At 44.6% G+C, this 22,762-nt stretch overlaps 1 long non-coding RNA gene across 1 annotated transcript; it reads right to left on the bottom strand.

Annotated features, from left to right (window-relative positions):
* Nucleotides 1-2,569: 2,569 nt before the first annotated feature.
* On the bottom strand, nt 2,570-22,697 carry LOC141988273 (uncharacterized). The gene is made up of 3 exons (XR_012639721.1): nt 22,653-22,697; nt 3,642-4,048; nt 2,570-3,053 (listed from the first exon to the last, which is right to left on the bottom strand). It is a non-coding gene; the product is annotated as an uncharacterized LOC141988273 (long non-coding RNA).
* Between the last annotated feature and the right edge of the window lie 65 nt (nt 22,698-22,762).

Raw genomic sequence — 22,762 nt, 5'->3', positions numbered from 1 at the left:
CTGTCATGGTTTAGCTTGAGCTAAGCTAGTGACACAGAGCTTGACACAAGGTCTCTGTGAACAGATTTTTCTTGGAAGCAAAAAAAGGAAAATCCAGCAACACCCAGCTTTCCCCATAGGACACAAACTGCCCATAAGGAGATCCATGGCAAGATGAGTTCTATGAGAGGCTTGAATATCTCAGGATGCCAAGAAAGAGGGCATGGCGGCTACAGCAGGTCACCTCTTTACTGCGCACAAACTGCTATCGTCTCTGGGATTAATATATGGCACCAGCAAAGCTGCTGCAGGGGCGCTCTTTTTTGGAATCAAGTCAATAACTAAATGCTTAGCAGTAGGTGCATTCATGGACACATGCAAGAGATCTAATTACTGAAAACAAGGAGATGGCAAAATCCCTAAGCTAGGAGACAACTACACCAGCCTGCTCAGCTCCTTATAAATGCAGCAGGCAGGCTGGTTATAGTGCTTTCAAGTGAGCTGTAGCTCTCGAAAGCTTATGCTCAAATAAATTTGTTAGTCTCTAAGGTGCCACAAGTACTCCTGTTCTTTTTGCGAATACAGACTAACACGGCTGCTACTCTGAAACTTCTCTATCTCTGTTACCATGTACAGGGTTGCATGTAAACGCCTAGGGTATGTCTACACTACGGAATAAGGTCGAATTTATGGAAGTCGGTTTTTTAGAAATCGGTTTTATATATTCGAGTGTGTGTGTCCCCACAGAAAATGGTCTAAGTGCACTAAGTGCATTAACTCGGCGGAGTGCTTCCACAGTACCGAGGCTAGCGTTGACTTCCGGAGCGTTGCACTGTGGGTAGCTATCCCACAGTTCCCGCTGCCCATTGGAATTCTGGGTTCAGATCCCAATGCCTGATGGGGCTAAAACATTGTCGCGGGTGGTTCTGGGTACATATCGTCAGGCCCCCCTTCCCTCCCTCCCTCTGTGAAAGCAAGGGCAGACAATCCTGTCGCGCCTTTTTTCCTGAGTTACCTGTGCAGACGCCATACCAAGGCAAGCATGGAGGCCACTCAGCTCACTTTGGCAATTAGGAGCACATTAAACACCACACGCATTATCCAGCAGTATATGCAGCACCAGAACCTGGCAAAGCGATACCGGGCGAGGAGGCGACGTCAGCGCAGTCATGTGAGTGATTAGGACATGGACACAGATTTCTCTGAAAGCATGGGCCCTGCCTATGCATGCATCATGGTGCTAATGGGGCAGGTTCATGCTGTGGAACGCCGATTCTGGGCTCGGGAAACAAGCACAGACTGGTGGGACCGCATAGTGTTGCAGGTCTGGGACGATTCCCAGTGGCTGCGAAACTTTCACATGCATAAGGGCACTTTCATGGAACTTTGTGACTTGCTTTCCCCTGCCCTGAAGCGCACGAATACCAAGATGAGAGCAGCCCTCACAGTTGAGAAGCGAGTGGCGATAGCCCTGTGGAAGCTTGCAACGCCAGACAGCTACCGGTCAGTCGGGAATCAATTTGGAGTGGGCAAATCTACTGTTGGGGCTGCTGTGATGCTGATATCAAGGGTAGTGACCCTGGGAAATGTGCAGGTCATAGTGGATGGCTTTGCTGCAATGGGTTTCCCTAACTGTGGTGGGGCCATAGACGGAACCCATATCCCTATCTTGGCACTGGAGCACCAAGCCGGCGAGTACATAAACCGCAAGGGGTACTTTTCAATAGTGCTGCAAGCTCTGGTGGATCACAAGGGACGTTTCACCAACATCAACGTGGGATGGCCGGGAAAGGTACATGACGCTCGCATCTTCAGGAACTCTGGTCTGTTTCAAAAGCTGCAAGAAGGGACTTTATTCCCAGACCAGAAAATAACTGTTGGGGATGTTGAAATGCCTATATGTATCCTTGGGGACCCAGCCTACCCCTTAATGCCATGGCTCATGAAGCCGTACACAGGCAGCCTGGACAGTAGTCAGGAGCTGTTCAACTACAGGCTGAGCAAGTGCAGAATGGTGGTAGAATGTGCATTTGGATGTTTAAAGGCGCGCTGGCGCAGTTTACTGACTCGCTTAGACCTCAGCGAAACCAATATTCCCACTGTTATTACTGCTTGCTGTGTGCTCCACAATATCTGTGAGAGTAAGGGGGAGACGTTTATGGTGGAGTGGGAGGTTGAGGCAAATCGCCTGGCTGCTGGTTACGCGCAGCCAGACACCAGGGCGGTTAGAAGAGCACAGGAGGGCGCGGTACGCATCAGAGAAGCTTTGAAAACCAGTTTCATGACTGGCCAGGCTACGGTGTGAAAGTTCTGTTTGTTTCTCCTTGATGAAACCCCCCACCTTGCTTCACTCTACTTCCCTGTAAGCTAACCACCCTCTCCTCCTCCCTTCGATCACCACTTGCAGAGGCAATAAAGTCATTGTTGCTTCACATTCATGCATTCTTTATTCATTCATCACACAAATAGGGGGATGACTACCAAGGTAGCCCAGGAGGGGTGGTGGAGGAGGGAAGGAAAATGCCACACAGCACTTTAAAAGTTTACAACTTTAAAATTTATTGAATGACAGCCTTCTTTTTTTGGGGGCAATCCTCTGTGGCGGAGTGGCTGGTTGGCCGGTGGCCCCCCCACCGCGTTCTTGGGCGTCTGGGTGTGGAGGCTATGGAACTTGGGGAGGAGGGCGGTTGGTTACACAGGGGCTGTAGTGGCAGTCTGTGCTCCAGCTGCCTTTGCTGCAGCTCAACCATACACTGGAGCATACTGGTTTGATCCTCCAGCAGCCTCAGCATTGAATCCTGCCTCCTCTCATCACGCTGCCGCCACCTTTCAGCTTCAGCCCTCTCTTCAGCCCACCACTTACTCTCTTCAGCCCGCCACCTCTCCTCCTGGTCATTTTGTGCTTTCCTGCACTCTGACATTATTTGCCTCCACGCATTCGTCTGTGCTCTGTCATTGTGGGAGGACAGCATGAGCTCGGAGAACATTTCATCTCGAGTGCATTTTTTTTTTCTTTCTAATCTTCACTAGCCTCTGGGAAGGAGAAGATCCTGTGATCATTGAAACACATGCAGCTGGTGGAGAAAAGAAAAGGGACAGCGGTATTTAAAAAGGCACATTTTATAAAACACTGGCTACACTCTTTCAGGGTAAACCTTGCTGTTAACATTACATACATAGCATATGTGCTTTTGTTACAAGGTCGCATTTTGCCTCCCCCCACCGCATGGCTACCCCCTCAACCCTCCCCCCTCCCTGTGGCTAACAGCGGGGAACATTTCTGTTCAGCCGCAGGCAAATAGCCCAGCAGGAATGGGCTCCTCTGAGTGTCCCCTGAAGAAAAGCACCCTATTTCAACCAGGTGACCATGGATTATATCTCACTCTCCTGAGGATAACACAGAGAGATAAAGAACGTATGTTGTTTGAACGCCAGCAAACATACACTGCAATGCTTTGTTGTACAATGATTCCCGAGTACATGTTACTGGCCTGGAGTGGTAAAGTGTCCTACCATGAAGGACGCAATAAGTCTGCCCTCCCCAGAAACCTTTTGCAAAGGCTTTGGGAGTATATCCAGGAGAGCCGCGAATGCCAGGGCAAAGTAATCCTTTCACATGCTTGCTTTTAAACCATGTATAGTATTTTAAAAGGTACACTCACCGGAGGTCCCTTCTCCGCCTGCCGGGTCCAGGAGGCAGCCTTGGGTGGGTTCGGGGGGTACTGGCTCCAGGTCCAGGGTGAGAAACAGTTCCTGGCTGTCGGGAAAACCGGTTTCTCCGCTTGCTTGCTGTGAGCTATCTACAACCTCATCATCAATCATCATCATCTTCTTTGTCCCCAAAACCTGCTTCCGTATTGCCTCCATCGAAGGAGTCAAACAACACGGCTGGGGTAGTGGTGGCTGAACCCCCTAAAATGGCATGCAGCTCATCATAGAAGCGACATGTTTGGGGCTCTGACCCGGAGCGGCCGTTCGCCTCTCTGGTTTTCTGGTAGGCTTGCCTCAGCTCCTTCAGTTTCACGCGGCACTGCTTCGGGTCCCTGTTATGGCCTCTGTCCTTCATGCCCTGGGAGATTTTGACAAAGGTTTTGGCATTTCGAAAACTGGAACGGAGTTCTGATAGCACGGATTCCTCTCGCCATACAGCGATCAGATCCCGTACCTCCCGTTCGGTCCATGCTGGAGCTCTTTTGCAATTCTGGGACTCCATCATGGTCACCTCTGCTGATGAGCTCTGCATGGTCACCTGCAGCTTGCCACGCTGGCCAAACAGGAAATGAGATTCAAAAGTTCGCGGTTCTTTTCCTGTCTACCTGGCCAGTGCATCTGAGTTGAGAGTGCTGTCCAGAGCAGTCAAAATGGAGCACTCTGGGATAGCTCCCGGAGGCCAATACCGTCGAATTGTGTCCACAGTACCCCAAATTTGACCCGGCAAGGCCGATTTAAGTGCTAATCCACTTGTCAGGGGTGGAGTAAGGAAATCGATTTTAAGAGCCCTTTAAGTCGAAATAAAGGGCTTCATCGTGTGGACGGGTGCAGGTTTACATCGATTTAATGCTGCTAAATTCGACCTAAAGTCCTAGTGTAGACCAGGGCCTAGTTAGAGGCACGCAAACCCTGACTTGCATGCATTGAGGGAGTTGCATGCCTAAACTGGGTGCACTGGGAAAATATGGGCAACAGTGACTTTCCCAAGGACACATACAATATGTCAAGACTGCAGCTGGGAATATGCCTCCTAGCCCAGGTAGACAGACACACACTAGCTCTACTCAAGCAAATATGCTAAAAATAGCAGCGACACAGACTAGCCACCCAGGGGGTTGGTGAGCTTGGACTTGGGTGGCTAGCCAGTGCTGGCACCTGTGCTACAATGTCCACATTGCTATTTTTAGCACGTTTGCTTGAGTGGAGCTAGTGTGTGTCGTACCCATAGTAAACCAGCCACAGAGCCAATGAGACCTCATCTATCCTTGGAAAAGTAGGCATGGTTAGCAAATGTGTTCACCTTTAAACACTATTTAGCACCTATTGCAGCCTTATGACAATGGTGCTCAAAGACATGTGAGCTGGTCCTTGTCAACACTATGATTTCCTCATGTGGGTATAGAATCATAGAATATTAGGGTTGGAAGAGATCTCAGGAGATCACCTAGTCCAATCCCCTGCTCAAAGCAGGACCAACACCAACTAAATCATCCCAGCCAAGGCTTTGTCAAGCAGGGTCTTAAAAACCTCTAAGGATGGAGATTCCACCACCTCCCTAGGTAACCCATTCCAGTGCTTCACCACTCTCCTAGTGAAATAGTGTTTCCTAATATCCAACCTAGACCTCCCCCACTGCAACTTGAGACCATTGCTTCTTGTTTTGTCATCTGCCACCACTGAGAACAGCTGAGGTCCATCCTCCTTGGAACCCCACTTCAGGTAGTTGAAGGCTGCTATCAAATCTCCCCTCACTCCTCTCTTCTGCAGACTATATAACCCCAGTTCCCTCAGCCTCTCCTCATAAGTCATGTGCCCCAGTCCCCTAATCATTTTTGTTGCCCTCCACTGGACTCTCTCCAAGTTGTCCACATCCCTTCTGTAGTGGGGGGACCAAAACTGGACACAGTACTCCAGATGTGGCCTCACCAATGCCGAATAGAGGGGAATAATCACTTCCCTCCATCTGCTGGCAATGCTCCTACTAATACAGCCCAATATGCCATTGGCCTTCTTGGCAATAAGGGCACACTGCTGACTCATATCCAGCTTCTCGTCCACTGTAATCCCCAGGTCCTTTTCTGCAGAACTGCTGCTTAGCCAGTCGGTCCCCAGCCTGTAGTGGTGCATGGGATTCTTCCTTTCTAAGTGCAGGACTCTGCACTTGTCCTTGTGGAACCTCAACAGAATTCTTTTGTCCCAATCCTCCAATTTGTTTAGGTCACTCTGGACCCGATACCTACCCTCCAGAGTATCTACCTCTCCCTCCATCTTAGTGTCATCTGCAAACTTGCTGAGGGTGCAATTAATCCCAGCATCCAGATCATTAATAAAGATGTTGAACAAAACTGGCCCCAGGACTGACCCCTGGGGCACTCTGCTTGATACTGGCAGATGCCAACTAGACATCGAGCCGTTGATCACTACCTGTTGAGCCTGACAATCTAGCCAGCTTTCTATCCACCTTATAGTCCATTCATCCAATCCATACTTTTTTAACTTGCTGGCAAGAATACTGCAGGAGACCGTATCAAAAGCTTTGCTAAAGTCAAGATATATCACATCCACCGCTTTCCCCATATCCACAGAGCCCGTTATCTCATCATAGAAGGCAATCTCAGGTTGGTCAGGCATGACTTGCCCTTGATGAATCCATGTTGACTGTTCCTGATCACCTTTCTCTCTTCCCAGTGCTTCAAAATGGATTCCTTGAGGACCTGCTCCAAGATATCCCCGGGTTCTGCTTCTTCCCTTTTTTAAAGATGGGCACTACATTAGCCTTTTTCCAATCATCTGGGACCTCCCCCAATCGCCACGAATTTTCAAAGATAATGGCCAATGGCTCTGCAATCACATCAGCCAACTCCCTCAGCACCCTTGGATGCATTAGATCTGGACCCATGGACTTGTGCATATCCAGCTTTTCTAAATAGTCCTTAACCTGTTCTTTCACCACTGAGGGCTGCTCACCTCCTCCCCATGCTGTGTTGCCCAGCAGTCTGGGAGTTGACCTTTTCTATGAAGACCAAGGCAAAAAAAGGATTGAGTACTTCAGCTTTTTCCACATCATCTGTTACTGGGTTGCCTCCCCCATTCATTAAGGATCCCACACTTTCCCTGACCTTCTTCTTGTTGCTATCATACCTGTAGAAACCCTTCTTGTTACCCTTCACATCCCTTGCTAGCTGCAATTCCAATCGTGCCTTGGCCTTCCTGATTACTCCCCTGCATGCTCTAGCAGTATTTTTAGACTCCTCCCTAGTCATTTGTCCAAATTTCCACTTCTTGTAAGTTTCCTTTTTGAGTTTAAGATCACCGAAGATTTCACTGTTAAACCAAGCTGGTCGCCTGCCATATTTGCTATTCTTTCTGCACTTCGTGATGGTTTGTCCCTGCACCCTTGATAAGGCTTCTTTAAAATATAGTCACCTCTCCTGGACTCCTTGCCCCCTCATATTAGCCTCCCAGAGGATCCTGCCCATCAGTTCCCTTAGGGAGTCAAAGTCTGCTTTTCTGAAGTCCAGAGTCCATATTTTGCTAATCTCCTTTCTTCAGGATCCTGAACTCGAACATCTCATGGTCACTGCTGCCCAGGTTACCACCCACTTCTACTTCCCCTACCAATTCTTCCCTGTTTGTAAGCAGCAGGTCAAGAGGAGCACGCCCCCTAGTCGGTTCTCTCCAAAAACTTCCTGGATTGTCTGTGCACTACTGTGTTGCTCTCCCAGCAGATGTCAGGGTGATTGAAGTCCCCCATTAGAACCAGGGCCTGTGATCTGGAGACTTCAGTTAGTTGTCCGAAGAAAGCCTCGTCTACCTCATCCTTCTGATCTGGTGGTCTATAGCACACGCCCACCACGACATCACACTTGTTGCTCTCACCTCTAAACTTAACCCAAAGTCTCTCAACGGGTTTTTCTCCAGTTTCAAACTGGAGCTCTGAGCAATCCTACTGCTCCCTTACATACAGTGCAACTCCTCCACCTTTCCTCCCGTACCTGTCCTTCCTGAACAGTTTAACCCATCCATGACAGCGTTCCAGTCATGTGAACTGCCCCACCAAGTTTCTGTTATTCCAATCGCATATATTTAGGCTGGAGGCCTGTTTTAACTCTAGTTACTTAACAGTCAACTGGCAGTCCATTAAGTGGCATTAAAACAGAACCAACAACTCTAGTCTAGACAAACTGCCTGTTTCTACTGGACTTTTGCTAGAGGAACAGAAGCCTCAGGAGTCAGCAGACCAACAGATGTGTTGTTCTGTTCCAAAATCTAGCTGTCTAGCTGTAACCAAAATAGGGTCCTGGTCCATGACTAGCGCTCCCAGGCACTGCAGTAATTCATTAATTAATTAATTAATAATTAATACCGACAGTTTCAGCTGGATTTTCCACAAAGGCAAATCAGTACATGCAGACTATCCAATGCCATTACCTTTGCACAATAGTTTCTTTATAGTGAGTCATCATTTGGGAATTACACATACGGATTTAAGACAGATTTAGTTGAGAAAACAAAACCCACCACAGGATACTGAAATGGAAAATAAAATTTTTCAGAAAGGACCAGGGTCAAGAAGGATCAAAATCTCAGCTATTTCTCCTCATGCAAATTTTAAAATATTGAAAATATAATCCAAGAGATTATGAGGCTTCATCTTTCTCCACAAAAATTACCTAAACAAGTCACAAAACACAAACATGTTAAAGGGATGCTATCAGGCTAAAAACATAAACATTCTTAATTACCTTATTGATGGCCTTGCCTACACACAGTTTATGAACTAATATAATGAAATCAAAACCGATGTAGTTAAATTGGAGCAAATCCCTCGAGTAGACAATTTCAGATTAAGAATGCTTTATACTGATTTAGATTTAAAAAAACACACCTTAAAATGCATTGATTTCAGGCATTCAAACTGGCATAAGAGTGTCCCCACAGCATTGTTAACTGAATTAACTAGTTTCTAAGGTGCACAAATTCTGTATAGACAAGAGCTATACTATAAATAACATTTAGTTACTAATGCTTATGGGTGTAATCCTGGCCTCACTGAAGTCAATAGCAAAACTCCCAGACTTCAGCTATGCCAGGATTTCATTAAGAATTTTTCAAAATAGAATTTACTGTCTATGCTGGTTACTTTGTGCATTTTTTGCTTGGCTCTAATTGCATTTATATTTCTAGCCAATTTCCAGTCAATTTCATTTTCAGATTCTCAGTCCAACTCTGCTTTGGGTTGCCAACACCCCAGGGGAAGGTTTGTTTATATTAAATAGTTTCCACTGGAAAAAAAAGTAGTTGATGGAAACATTTATATTGGTTTCAGTTTTATAGACGTTTGTTTTTACATAACCTTAATTTAGGGTCAGATTTAACCTGACTTTACAATGTCCTTTAAAAATTCATATCTAAATTATATCAATGGAATAGAAAAGTACTGAAAGTGCCAAAATTACTGAATATTTTATATAAAGATTATATGGTTCAACTAAATTGCTGTTTCTGGTTTATGTGAGCTCTTTGTACATGCAATGTTTTATAGGTTGGACTACATTTACTATATGTTTAGTTTGTTCAGCCATCAAGGCCTGGTTTACACTTAAAACTTTTACTGCTATAACTATGTTTGTTGATGAGACAAGGTGGGGGAGGTAATATTTTTTATTGGACCAACTTCTGTTGGTGAGAGAGAAGCTTTTGAGTTTACGCAGAGCTCTTCTTCAGGTCTGGGAAACTTACTCTCTGAGTTCTTTACATTTTATATATGCAAAAGCAAAAGCCCTAGTGTAGACACAATTATACCAACAAAAAAATAAAGGCTTTTTGGCAGTATAGTTTATACTATACCAGTTCCCTAAGCCAAATAAACTATTCCAGCAAAAGGACAGTTTTGCCAGTGTACCTGCAACTGCAACTATACTAGGGCTTTTGCCAGCATAGTTATGTCAGCAAAAAAAAAACCAACCAAACCCACATCCTGAAAGTTATGCCAACAAAACCAGGCCTCGGTCATGAATTTTTTTACCAAGATCCCAACCCTGCAAAGACTTATGCATATGCTTAACTGTATGCATGGTGAGTAGCCAGATCCTCAGCTGGTGTAAACTGCTATAGCTCCATTGACAATTTAAATAGGTTAAGGATCTAGTCCCTTAACTTCAGTGGACTCACAAGCCTTGTCTTCATCAGGAAAAAAGGGTTTTCTGTTGTTTTTAAACCAGGTGTTAGCTAATGTGAGTAGGCCTGTCTTGACATAACTAACATGCCTCATTTCTCAGTGAGCATAATTGGGAAGGTGAATGGAAGGTTAAGTTATAAACAGAGGCTTGATAAACAGTATGCTGGAGTCAGGATGTCTGTGCTAGCTAAATTAAGCAGCAACACCCTCATGCTAGGGACTACGGACAAGATAAATTTGGCATGTAAAATCAGGTTCCACGTGAACAGCATATGGGCAGAGCATGCTGTACAAGGATTGGTTCCTGCAAAGTAACCAAGCCAAGCCAAAAATGTGTGATTTAATGTATAGCAAATGCAAAATAATGTGTAAGTATAGATAAAGAAAGAGGTTGTCTATGTAACTTTGGATGTGTGGTACACCCTTTACCCACCCCCCTATGCTTGAGTCTGATCCACTCGGTGTAGCTTTGCTATATGCAAAATAAAGGAACCTGAATGACAAAATTCAGAGTCGAACTGAGTGTTTTGGACTCCTGAGAACGGGATAAAGTGTTCTCCCAGAACTGGGCAAGGTGTCTGGATAAGCCAAGTAGAAAAGGTCTCAGAGGGAATCTCAACAATGTGGTAACTACAAGTGGTAAAATGCTACTGTGGACAAAGCAGTTTGTAGCTTTGACACATATCAAGGCAAAACTTAAAAGTTAATCATTAAAAATTACTTGATAATTTCAATTAGAGCACCTTTCTTTTTCAATAAAATGTCCATTAAACAAATGTATTTCCTCTGCTAAAACATGTTCGAGATATAATAAAATATTTCTGTTTAAGACAAATCTGATTTACTCTTCATTAATGTTACATAGTTAGAACACATTTTATATTCCACTTTAGTTTACTTATAAGACAATTAGAGAGGAGCCCTGGTGAATTATATCTGTCTCTCTCAAGAACCTATCAGAAGAAATACATTATGAATTCTTATAGCTGCTCCTTTTTTAAAGGTCTGAGGCTGGAAAAGGTATTTCTTTTGGCTCTGTGAGGAAAACAAAATCTCAGACTTCACTAGTTTGGAAAGAGCTATGTGTGGGATCTTATCTGGGTCAAAGGCAGTGCTAAAGCCCAGAAGTACAGAGACTCACAGGAAAAAGTCCCTTAAGCAGCACTAAATAAATGTTTATTCAGTTTCCCTTCAATGGTTTTGTCAAAAGGACAATGAGAGAAAGTTGAGGTACCAGAGCCTGATGACGGGATTCTTTAAACCCCTCAGATCGAAGTTACAGAGAACACAGAAATACCTCTGTAGTGGTGTTCATCCCATGGTTACAATACTGCACAATTTCAGGGGGGAGCATTTTTATTTCTGTATGAAATGGTCTTTCATCTTACCCCCTTTTAGTCCTCTTTTTTCCCCGCCCTACCATGGCTTCTGTACTGACCACTCTTGGATTTTGTGTGGGGACAGTTGGTTTAATTTTACAATGCAACATGAGTCATCTTCCAAGCTAACACCATATATAGCACAGGATAACATGGCATGCTATGAAGGTCCTGATTCTGAAGGTCCTGTCGCACTGCTTTGACAGGAGCAGGATTGGGCCCACCGATAGTAAGCTGAAAGGAGTTACTATGTGAGATGTCATGATATAAAGTGGTATCACAAAAGAAGTCAGATGTGAACTGGCATCATCACTATAGTTTGTGCCGATAAGAGTCAGTTATTTATGTACATAAAGAAGCCACTGCAGCAGATTCTCTCCTTGTTGTTTCTGGAGGAAGTTAACGTGTGGATCATGAAAAGAAATCCTGCGACAGAGAAAACCACCAATACAAATACTAAGATCACGACACACCCTTAGTGAGTATGGGATAGGAGGGGGCTGCATCACTGCGCAGTGCACTCTTCATTAAAGAGAGAGCATAAGCTAGCTTTGGCTCGCATCCTTCTTTCCAGTGGTCTGTCTGTAGAGCCAAAATGCCATTTCCTAAGCTCAGCTAGCTAAAGAATCTGAAAAGTCTGGCTTGGATTGTCAGGCCTTGTTGGTTTAAGGCGTAGGTCAGGGACTTAGGAGATGTGAGGTCTAGTTCAAACTCTGCCACCATTTCACTGTGTGACCTTGGATATGTTATGCAGGGCCAAAGTTTTAGTGGGTAGAGGTCCTGGCCTGTGCAGTTAGCTCAACAGCATATGCAAATAGTTATTTAGGTATCTAAACCCCCATTTACACATGTAATTGCGCACACATATTTGAGTGTCCAGACCTCAGGCCTCATTTCAAAAGCTGATTCTTGATATCTCTGTGCTTCAGCTTCCAATCTGCAATGATAATACTTCCTAATCTCATAGGGTGTGTTGTGATGCTTAATCTGTTAACATCCTCATATGGAAGACAAAATCCTCACATAGACAGATATGTGTATGTCACACAGATGCATGATCCTCCTATAGGAATTATTGTATTAGGAATCTTTGGATTGTGGAAGAGAAAAAGAGGAAAAGTTTCTCTCTGTGCTTGCAAGTTTTGTGCTGCTTTGATCTTCCACCCTCTCTCTTTCTCAGTTTCTTATCTTAGGGGAGACACCTGCAATTGTATGGCCACTTCCACAGTGCATCTAAAGAAATGAAAGCAAGACAAATCCACTAATACAGAGGGGGGAAAAGAGAACACACATGCATGCATACACAATCCCTGAAAATTATGCATTTTAACTCTATGTATAGTTCTCCATATAACAAAAGGCATATCTTGTTCAAATTCAATCTATCAAGGTGAGCAAAAAGTAGCAGTCAGCCGTGTAATAACTGTTGACATTAAAACAGTTACATAAGCCTTTTTAAAAGGAATCAAGACATTTCCCGAAAGTATGAAGCTGCTCAATCCAGTGCATTTAAAGACAAAAAATTGGATTATTAATAAATAATTAATGCAAATCTCCCACAATTACCTCTGGTCCCTTTAAAAAATCAGATCCAATTTTTAAAAAATGAATAGAGCCCAACTGTGTAGTTTTAGGCCATGCAGCAACATATGTGGGATAATGGTTGGGCATATAGGCAACCCCATTCCTCAAAAACTAGAAAAAAATGTAGGATGTGATGCTCCTGGGGGAATTCTGTACTACTGTGCATGCACATAATTAATGAGCCATGCATATCTTTAATTTTTTGCATAGAAAAAAGCTTCTGCCAAAATGTTGCTGCAGTTCTGTCTTTTTCCACACCAGAGGGTGCTGTGGCAATAGACCACAGCAGCAGCTCCTGACCATCGAGGGAAGAGAAAAAGCCTGCCTTCTTTGCAGCAGGCCACATCAGGAGACAGGGGCTTTGGGGAGACAGACAGCGTGGGGCTGCTGGGGGGTCAGAAAGGGCCTCATAAGGACTAGTGGGGGAGGACAGACTGGGGCAGGGGCTGAATGGGAGTGGAGGCACAGGGTCACAGGGGGGAGGAAGGTCCAGGGACACATGGTGATGGGGGAGAGGATGTAGAGCTACATAGGTACAGGGAAGTGGCTGGGTGGGGGCACAGAGACACCTGGGGACGGGGGAGGGGTGAAGGGCCACATAGGGATACAGGGGAGTGGGTGTCTGAGTGGGGGTGGAAGGACACATGTGGACAGGGGATGAAAGGACACATGAGGACAGTGGCAGATGTGCCTGACTGAATGGGAAAGGCAAGGGGTCAGCCAGGGTCTGCATGGGGGAAGCTCCTTAACAATCCCTCCCTGGCCCTGTTCCATACTTTTCCCACCCATACCCAACAACTCTCCACGTTCACACCCAGGTTCCTTCCCAGCAATTTACTTCCCTCTCCCTCACCTTCTCCATTATCCGTGACTCTCCCAAGCCTTTCCAGTGCTTCTGAGGCATGCGGGAAATACGGTTCCGTATTGTAGTTTAAATGAATTATTACTCAGAGTTCTGTATTAATATGCCTAGTAAGGAATCTATTTGTCAAAAAACATTTCCTGAATCTTTTTTGTTGTCTGTATTGTTACAGACATACTTGCTGACAGGTATTTTGAAATAAATGACCAAAAATAATTGAAACTGGTGTGATTATATTGTGTTATTTTGACAAATAAAATATACTGAATTTTAAAATATTGTGTGCAGAATTTTCCCAGGAGTAATGTGAATTTGGAGAAACAAGAAAAGTAGGTATGAAATTCAAGCACCCAGTCCAGGTATATCAGCCTACCAAGAGAGAGAAACTAAGAAACCTCTGCACTGTGGAAAAATAGTCCTTAATGTCCAGTACGTGTAACTATCTCCACCTCTGTGTACATATTTATACAATGTGCATCATTGTGGCAGCTGAATACATGGGGGGGGGGGGGGGAGGTGGGAAATTGGTTTTGTTTTAAAGAAGAACAGATTTTTTTTAAAAGGTACAAGATCTGGGTAAATTATTATATACCTATTTGTTATCCCATTTTAATTTGGCTACAGTGGACTGAGCAGCTTCCTACTTTCAGGAAACTTTCCTTGACTCCACTTTAAAAGGCTGATGTGAGTGTTTTAAAGAGGGAAATCTAATTGTTTGTTTACTGAAGGCATGTGAAATAAAGTAATTAGAAATAAAGTATCTCACAAACAGGGACGGCACAGGATTTTTTTTGATCAATAATCTAATTAGAAAACTCTATTGCTGTTGATTTTTAATAACTCCCAGACTGACAAACTGAGGAGACACAGATGCTCTATATAGGAATTAACTTCAGTGCAAATGAGTTATAACATTCCAGCACCACAGACCTTTTCCGCCTACTTTTGCAATTCATCAATCTAAAGACAACCGGATTAGAACCAATGACCTCCATCAGAACCTCAGACCTAATCCTTGTCTCTTGGGCATGCACACCCACACAGTGGAAGAGGCCAAGAAAGTCTACTTTTCTTCTGCCATAGCATCTGCTAATTCATGCTCCACAGAACACCTCTACTTGACTCCAAAACCTAGCACCTCTTGCTGCAAAGAATGATCAGTCTACTTCACAGAGATGACGGCCTGCATCAAAGAGGGCCTGACTGGACACCAGGGACTACATACCAAACCCAGGCCCAATAACCCAATACCTCTTATTTCAGAATTTGTCGCATTCATAGCACTGCAAGAATTCCAGCCACCACCTGTGACTATGATCCATGTCCTTTCTGTCTGATGGAGGAGAGTTGAGAGCATCTGGGATGCTAGTAACAGACATCATTAACACTTTTTAAGAGGGGAAGTTTATCACACATCCTAAAACATACAATAGTCTGAATGGTGCTTAAGAAACCATTGCTAGATGCAGATAATCTCACAAACTACCTCCCCATACGTAACCTCTCTTTTTGAAATAAGCCTATGAAAAGCTTAAAAGAACCCTATCCAATTCCACCTAGTTACTGCCACTGTGTGGTACGCTGTCCATCAGACATGGAATAAACATTGAGTGCTGGATGATCTCTGGTCCTTGGACGAGGACCCTATATTCATACTCATATTCTGGATCTCTTCATGGCAGCTCTGGCTGTGGTCCTGGAGAGAAAGCAAGAGATGCCTTTTGTGTATTTTAGATCCACAAGGTGAGACATGTCTAGATAAACAGTATGCCCAGAATGCCCATCACACATACAGCAACAGCATCAGTATCACTGGATTGCTTGCTGTCTTTTCCAGTAGTGCACACTCTGAGCTGAGTGATTTATGCTGGGAAAAGGGTAAGGGTTATAACAACTTCATGGCTGCACGGGAGCTCAAAACCTTGTGTTCCAGAAACATAGCCCACCATCACCATAGCAAAGGAGATGCTCCATTAGATGACACCAATATTTAGGGCTTTTATCCTCCACATTGGCCAGCTACTAGAGGGTCATATTATTACAGACACTTGTGTACTTTGGTACCCAGATATTATGGTATCCATATAGGCCCCTAGATAAATAAATTACCTAGATCCCCAACATTAGAAGACACTATGTACAATCACTCTCTAGGACACTGCAAGGTCCAGGGTCTTCTAAGCATCAGAGGTGCACTGTTCTGCATTCACGCGTGATGCCAAAGCCACATGACCACAAAATCCAAAAACAGTGTCCCATTAGGAGGTTCATTTTATTTTCTAGGAACAAATGCATCCACTCACTCGAAGACTCACTGAGGAAAGGCAAATACATAAAGAACAGAGAAAAAGACAAGCTCTTCATGGAATGTTTCCATCAAATCAGCCACAAAGCCAATATAGGTTGCCAATCGAGGATTGTGGTAGTGCCAAGGGACCCTAATCACAGACCAGGACCCCTTTGTGCTAGACGCTATACAAACACAGAACAAGAGGACAGTCCCTATCCTCAGGAGCCAGATCTGAGCTCTGCTGTAACTCTTGATTTTATGTTCAATTGCATAACCTTGCAGTTAACTACATCACAGTAATATCTATTGTTTCTAGATTCTTATTATAATCATTCACATATACGAGATACAATGATTCTTCACACAATATCCATGCTTCCAAAAGGGAAAATAATAATAAATAATTCTAGCACTAAATAAGAAGAAACACAGAAAAAGAAAAGTGGTTAAAGTCATGAGAATTATTTCCTTATTTAAATGCAAAGGCTTAACACTCTTAAAAGAAAACTGCGGTACAGTATAAAAGATTGTCTAATCTCTGCATCTAATTACAGAGCAGAGCAAAAGCATTTTAGTGTCTTAAATATAATAAAAAAGAATAATTAACAATGAGCTAGGAAATGCCATTTTACAGTCTGAGGATACAGAGTAGACTTGGGCATGTCTAGACTAACTTATTATGATACAAGAATAATGAAAATGAAAAGCAGGAAATATAAAACTGACAAAATAAATATTTTTCCACACATCACACAATTATCCTATTGAACTCATTGCCACAAGATATCTTTGAGGCCAAGAGCTTAGCAGGATTCAAAAAAAGAACTGGGCATTTATATAGATGACAATATACAGTGTTAAAATAGCAAGGAACTTCAACAAAAAACACTCCATTTTAGAAGAAATACAAACCCTTCATGCTTCAGGGTATAAGCCAACGTCTAACTAATGAGGGTTAAAAAGAAAAATTTCTGTGGCACTCTACCTTTGGGGTACACCCTTTAACCCACATATTCATCATGTACATATAATTGTGATATTGCATTAAACCAGACCATGTCAGGTAAACCAGGGGAAAGGTTATGATCAGCTGAAAGCCATTGTTCTATCTAAATATGTATATCATCAAAGCATATGAAATTATAAGAATTGTGTTGTAGGGTTTTCACTAAAATATACTATGGGTTTGGGAAGTGCTCAGATACTAGCTCTCCAGAGACAACGACAAGGGAGGTAACCAACACTCAGGTGGGTGCTGAACAGACATCACCAGCCATTGTCCAGCCAAGGAGTTACAATTCAATGACTCACTCACAGGAGATGCATCTGGGGTATTGCTTCACCTTGTGACTCAGTAATGCCCACCAGACATGCTTGGACTTGTGTTCTCCAAGCACATAGACTAAGGGTATAAAACAGAACACAGTGGCCCCCATGCAGCTTCACCTTTCCTCTCCCTCCATCCCCCAAGCTGCAAGCAACAAGGATGCTCAGAAGACTCCAACAGAGACTGGCCCAGGTTTCAAGGGTGAAACCTGTGTATTATGAACTGTAACATCCAGTCGGGGGAGAAAACTGCTTTATCTAAATACTGCCTAGTGTCTTACAGGTTTAAGATTTAGATTGTACGCTTATTTTGTTTTCTTTGGTAGCAAACTCTGACTTTTTGCCTAGCACTTATAATCACTAAAAATCTATCTTTTATAGTCAATAAACTTGTTTTACTGTTTATTTTTACCAGTGAGTTTCCCTGACATATTTGGTAAATCTGCTCAGGTTTACAAAAGGTAGTGTATGTCCACTTTCCATTGATGAAGTGGTGAAGCTTGCACTGCTCGTCTTGAGCAGTGCAAGACGGTATATTCCTGAGGTACAAGGCTGGGGGGATTTGGCTGGTGCCTTTCTCTGTGATTCATGAGTGGCTCTGGGAGCATTCATGCAATCTAGCTGGGTGTAGGGCTACACATGTGGTTGTGCTGAGTGATAACAGCGCCTGCAGGGGTTTGCTGCTTGTCACTAGCAAGGCATTGTGAGAGACAGCCCAGGCTGGAGAATTAAGGGGGCACAGCGGTCCCAGAATCCCAGGCTGCACCCTGGGGATCCTGTCACACTTTCTTTATGGACAGGTTATTCCATAGCTGTCTATTGCAGGGTTTCCTGCACCTAAAGTGCCCGGCACTGGCCACTGCTGGAAACAAGATACAAGATTGGATGGACCACTGTTCTGATCCACTATGGCACTTCCTTTGTTTGCTGGCATTGCACATTCTTTCTCAATGCCTAACCAAGGATTAAATTTATTGTAATGTCAGATACAGCCTCATTTAAAGGTGAGATTCTGGCCCCATTGAAATCAATGGGAGTTTTGCCATTGAACTGCGTGGGGTCAGGATTTCACCCTGATTTATATATTTTAAATTTATTTATGGGTACCCCTCAAAAGATTTGAGATACTTCTGCAAAGATATCCGAATTATCTAAGGCTCTAGAGTCTGCACAATTAGGCTGGATATTTCATGAGTAAAATTCACAAGACTTCCAACACATCTACTTCCAATTCTGGTTTCAAAACAATATGAAAATATCCTCCATCACTGAGCACCAACCCTCTTACATGATTGATTCCAGCCAAAATTTGATTCTCGAAATGGGTAAAGGTTCCAACTGGTTCTCAGTGTATCTGATCCAGTTTGTGCAGTTCATGGTGTAGGAACTTTTCCACACGAGCAAACTTCATAACTGTAATTCACCACCGATGTTAGCAAGGGTGGGAGCTGTAGCGTAGACAGGAATCGTGTGCTTTTATGACCATTCCATCTAGTTTATATTAGTTTCCTCTGTCCTGCCTACATTCAGCTTCCACTGTTGCTAACACCAGCAGAGCTGCACAGATAGCGAATTACAGATTGAAAAATGGCTAGAATAGGTACAGCCTTGAAAACTGGAACAACAAGCTTTAATTTGAGGCAGAAAGCAAGAGAAAACTATTGGACAGATTCAAAGAGGGAGTGGCAGACAGCGTATGAGACTCTGTATTTTGGACAAATTGAAAGGAGAGGGCAAAGTAGGAAGGCCAAAGAGCAAGACTGTCTAATCAGAGCCAACTAAACTATCCCTCAGCCCAACCATTACACACACACTTGCTGCATCCCTGTTATAAAGCACCTATAGTCTTACAAAGCTACAGAGCTACATGCATGTGTTTATGGCCATTCCTCTTTTCTATACATTTTTCTCTGTAGTGCCCCCCCCTTTTTTAAATAAATGTGATTAAATCAAATTGGTACAGGTAGAACAGACAGCTGTTCTATTCTGGTTTCTGGAGTGCTTTACACTAAACGCCTGTAAGTTGAATTATTCCTTTCCCTCAGAGGAAATATATACCCTTGTCCATCACAATTTGGGAAATGACACAAAATGAACACAGTATAGTGTAGTGTACTAAATGAGCACTTGTTAGACAGATTACAGATGCCCCTTTCCTGGGGGCATCATATTGTGTTTTATGAGGCATTGCTCTCTTTCATTAAATGACTAGGAGTGTCTGTCTATCTCTCTCTCTCACACACACACACACACACACACGCACGCATGCCACTTCCTCAGTCTGCTGCTCTTGAACTGAAATGAAGAAAGACGCCCTGTGGCAGAAACCTGGCACGAGTTTCTTTCTTTATCCTTAAATCTCTCTTATAAGTGCACCTTCTTTGGGTGAGGGCATCTTCACCCAGTGCAAAGAGAAGCGTGCACTTTCTGGGAATAAATGCCATGCTGCAATTTAGGAACAGGGAGACAAGAAGCAGAGAGGAACTTAGTGACATCAGCTGGCTCAGATTCCCACGCAGATCAAGAAAAGGTTGTTCGAACTCTTCGATCGGCTGGTTTAGTTTTGTATATCTGTTACAGTCTCTGTATCCAAGCAGGAAACATGGACTGATGGACTATGGGTCAAATAGAGAATGTCATTTTAAAAGGATTGGAAATATTTAGGACCTGGGAACAGAATGAAATGACATGTTAACACACACTCACTCACTCCTCAAGGAATTCCAGTTTTTCTTCAGTTACATTTCAAACTATGTATTTGTGACACTTTCAAAATATAAAAAAAAAATCTTGCATGAACCAGAGGTGAAAGTAAGCTGGTATGGCGTACTGGCAAGAGCTGGTACACAGCCAACGGTACCAGCAGGGGGCAGCTTCCCCAGGCTGGTAATTTAAAAGGGCCCTGGGCTCCTGGCAGCGGCCAGAGACCCTGGCCCTTTAAATTGCCGCCAGAGCCCCACTGCCAGAGCCCTGGGGTGGCGGCGGTAGCTGGGAGCCCCAGGGTTCCGGCAGTGATTTAAAGGGCCCCGGCTGCTGCTACCACAGCTGGAGCTCCGGGCCCTTTAAATTGCTGCCGGAGCCCCGGGGCAGCAGCGGCAATGTAAAGGGCCTGGGGATTTAAAGGCCCTTCCCCTTCAGCCTGAGGTCCCCCCCTTCTGGTTGAGGCCCCCCCGCCACTCAGGACCCCGGCCCTGCATACCGGTAAGTCCCTTAAGTTACTTTCACCCCTGGCATTAATTGATATAATTAGCATGGGCCTGATTCTGTCTCCCTTACTCATGCTAAGGAGGAGTTTAGGACCCAATCCTGCAATGTTATATGCCCACATAGAGCCTCACTGAATTCAGCGGGGCACTGTGCCCGTGTGCAGTGAATCAGGACCTTACTATGCTATGCCACCCAGAGGGAGTCCCAAGAGGCACTGTGCTTAAGTTATAGTTTTCAGAGTGTGGCATACTTCCACCCCCACTGACCGAGAAGGAGTTAACTACAGCTGGAGAGCTCTGTTAGCTTTCCCTTGAGACACTGATCAGGCCCAGGGAGGAATTAAAAGGAAGGAGACCCAGGAGAGAGGTGGGTTGCAGTTCCTTCTTTGTGGAGCCAGGCAGAAGGAAAATTGTGGGAAAGCTACAAGAGTGGTGCTGACTCATGTGCTGGGCCTTGAAAAAGGAGCAAGGACTCCAGGGAAGCAGCCCTGGTGGGAGCAGCTTTTCTGGAAGAAGAGTGAGTGTGAAGAGGAGCCCAGGTGGGGTGGAAAATGTTAGTCACCATTATTCCGTTGGACATTACTTGTTTCGAATGTCCCTACCCCAGAAGGGGTGGAAATACAGCACTGCCTGACTTGGAGGCTCAAGTCCTCACCATACCAGACCACTGAGCTCTGAGGAAGGGAGTTAGGCAGAACTGCCGAAACGGTGGGTCACATCATGAGGGGGTTCTCTGCACTGGTGGGTTGACAGAGTTTCCCCACAGCTCTTTTCGCTGGGGAATGGAACCTCCTCCCTGCCCACTTGCTGCTGGGGTTGGGGATTATATTTGCTGTGCAGCCCCTTCACTCCCATACCTGTAGCTATAATGTGTCCCTGTAAGTAGAGGAGGGAACCTTGCCCCCATCTGACTCCCCACACAGCTGCATTAGTGCACAACCCAACCCCAGCTGATTAGACATTTTTCTTAGTAAAGAAAAAAAAAAAAAGGATATTGTGGATTCTAAATATTTCACATGTTAGACAGAGCAGGGGTAGCTACCGAGAACCCTCAGCTCCCTTAGACTTCAATGGGGCTGGTGGATACATTGTACTTTTGACAATCAGGTACTTCAGCTGCCTAAATATAGATTTAGGTTGCCATGATTGAAATTTAGGCCTATTTTTTACTTAAGACCCCAGTCCTGCCAGAACTTTCACCCATGCAGAGGGGTACTCACTGCGAGTAATCCCATTGACATACTGCATAAAGTTAAACATATTCATAAGCCTTGGCAGAACTGGGGCCTTACTCATGAATAACCCATTAAGGATCCCATTGCTGCAAACAAGCTTGAGAGTAAAGTTACTCATGTGAGTAATTCCCAAGGAAGTCAATGGGCTTAGTCAGGTCAGTAAAGTCAGGCATGAATGAGTGTCTTGAGGATTGGGCCTCGGGTATTTTTGTCCCCTCTCGGTGTTTCACACAGCTCAGACCTGAAAGCTGAGGAGTCACTTTCACCGTCTGGAGTGTTCATGCAGTCGCACATTGCTGCTCTGCTTGGGCTGTGAAGACGACGGAGGTGGACTTGTTACATGAAAACGGCCTGTTTCTAAAAAACAGCACTTGTTTCTAAGTTTGGTTCTGTAAACCATTGTTAAAGAAGTCCTAAATCTGGGTCCTGAACTCTATGACAGCACCTATCTAATGCCCTGCCTGTGCTATTGAATCGGCAGTGTAGTGAAATGCTCCTCAAGAGCCAACCTTAAAAACCACTTCCAGCGACACTTTGCCAACCCAGGCTGGCCTGCACAGTTGGGGCATAATTTGTTTCAAAATGGAGACTGAAGCCATTTCAACAAAACCTTGAGTTTTGGTGGTGTTACAAGAACCATAGCCTGAGAGCACCCCCTTACTGCAAGACCTAGCACTGCTGTGCTCTGCCTTAGTTTGCCCCCAGCAGTCTTTGGCCTACTCCAGCCGTAGGAGTGGCTTGGCCCTCCAGCCACACCACTTCCGAGAGTGCCCCCCCCCTCCTTCCAGAGTAATGGAGTCCTCTCGATAAACCCCGCCAAAAGCCAGGCACTGAGGAAACTTCAGCCCTGCTAGGCTCAACGTACAGCTCCCAGCTGCAACAGCCTGTCTGACTCTCACCTGAGTTCTAATGCGCTTAGCAATCCATCCAGTCCAGGCCCATGCTCTTACAAAGGGCTCTAGCCGGTCACAGCCAGGCCTCTGGCTCCCAGTTTTTCTCCTCGGTCAGC

The sequence above is a fragment of the Natator depressus genome, chromosome 5, assembly GCF_965152275.1.
Source record: "Natator depressus isolate rNatDep1 chromosome 5, rNatDep2.hap1, whole genome shotgun sequence".
NCBI lineage: Eukaryota > Metazoa > Chordata > Testudines > Cheloniidae > Natator > Natator depressus.
The sequence above is the reverse complement of the archived record's forward strand: the minus strand, read 5'-3'. Positions and strand labels throughout refer to the sequence as shown.